Source organism: Meleagris gallopavo, chromosome 11 (assembly GCF_000146605.3).
Source record: "Meleagris gallopavo isolate NT-WF06-2002-E0010 breed Aviagen turkey brand Nicholas breeding stock chromosome 11, Turkey_5.1, whole genome shotgun sequence".
Classification (NCBI taxonomy): domain Eukaryota; kingdom Metazoa; phylum Chordata; class Aves; order Galliformes; family Phasianidae; genus Meleagris; species Meleagris gallopavo.
Window position 1 is genome coordinate 20,833,657 of NC_015021.2, and position 1,473 is coordinate 20,835,129.

The 1,473-nt window shown below is 48.8% G+C and overlaps 1 protein-coding gene across 1 annotated transcript in view; it reads left to right on the forward strand.

The window, feature by feature from the left end:
• The window catches only part of SLITRK3 (SLIT and NTRK like family member 3), a 7,703-nt gene that overhangs the window by 3,135 nt on the left and 3,095 nt on the right, over positions 1–1,473 (forward strand). The window lies entirely within an intron of this gene.

Genomic DNA, 1,473 nt, shown 5'->3' on the forward strand with positions numbered 1-1,473 from the left:
AATGTTTAATCATTGTACAGTGATGCGTCTGGTATAGCTTCCTAATAAAACGTTTGTAAAAAAACAATGCACATATATATATATATATTTCCATATATATATATATATGTATATATAAGACTACAAAGCTTGAACCTTAAACTCCAGCTTCCCCCTATGAGATTTCCTTCTCCCACTTTAACCTCGAGAGCTATTTTATTAATAACGGTTCAATGCACTGTGATGTTAACAGAGAAAACCCTGTACAGCTTCTCTCGCCAAGATACCACCCGAGACTTCTTAAAACCCGATTTACAATCTGTATTCCCACGATGCGCCGCGCTGATGGCAGTTTCCGTGTATTTAAAAATAGGCAGCGAATTTAAGCCCTCGTTCTTGAGGAGAGCTGCCTCTGCCTGCTGCTAGGCCGGGGGGGGGAGGCATCGCTAGGGGTGCTCCTGCCGTTCGCATCGCAGTCAATGAAGGGGGATGGGAAGGGGCACCGTAAGGCATTTCAATTTTGGAAAAAAATAAAACAACAAATCAACAACAACAACAAAAAAAAACTCGGAGCGAGCTGGAAAAGGATGCCTAAAGCATCAGCCGCTCAAAGCGGAGCCAGACCAAAGACGATGTGGGGTTGCCCCTGCTGGGGGAAGTCCCGGTCGGTATCTTGGCCCCGGCGGATCCGAGCCGGGGGGTGGCGGCGACTCCGCGTGGCCGCAAGGTGGCGCTATAACACCGGCACTGGCAGCCGCTGCCGTCCGGCCCCGGTCCGATCAGTGCCCCGCAGCTCCGAGCGTCTCTGAGCGGGGTGGTGGGGCGGGCACGGAGGGGAGAGCTCGGAGCAAGGTGACTTGAAGCCCTGAAGCTTGAATTCTGTTGAGAGCGATCGAATCTTATCTCTAAATCTCTTTTGTCTTGATGGGGTAACGGTAATTTATCCAGGTGAATTGTGATTACTTTCCCAGCCCTGCTTTGAAATTGTATCTCCCCGAGGGTGTTTCATCTGGTTGGTGTTAGGGGGGTTGAGGATTTCTGCCTTTTGGGGTTTCCAGCACTGCTTGGTGTCACCTCAGACCCAGCTGTCTCTCCTTTCTGTTGGGAGCAACTCTCTTCCACCCAGCACAATGCATTTAATGGAGGCAAAACCATGAGTGCTTGTTTCCACTCTGAGCGCCCCTATTTATGGCATCAGTGAGTTTGCTTATTGCAGGCTTTTTGTCAGTCTGTCTTGGAGAAGCATCTGGGTGCGACAGAAGTAGTTTCCTGAGCCTTGGCAGTAACCGTGTGTGCTTTGAAATGGAGGGACAGCTCCAAATGTCTGCAATTCAGCATTGGCTTCGTGTCCTTGGTAAAATAATGATAATTGCTATACATTCAGAGATCCCAGATCCCTCCATTGAGCTGAATGCATTTTATAACTGCTGTGTTCAGCTCTAATGTGCTGGAGGGGGGGAGTTGTTTTATGGGTTCTGTTGGTTGGTTGCTTTT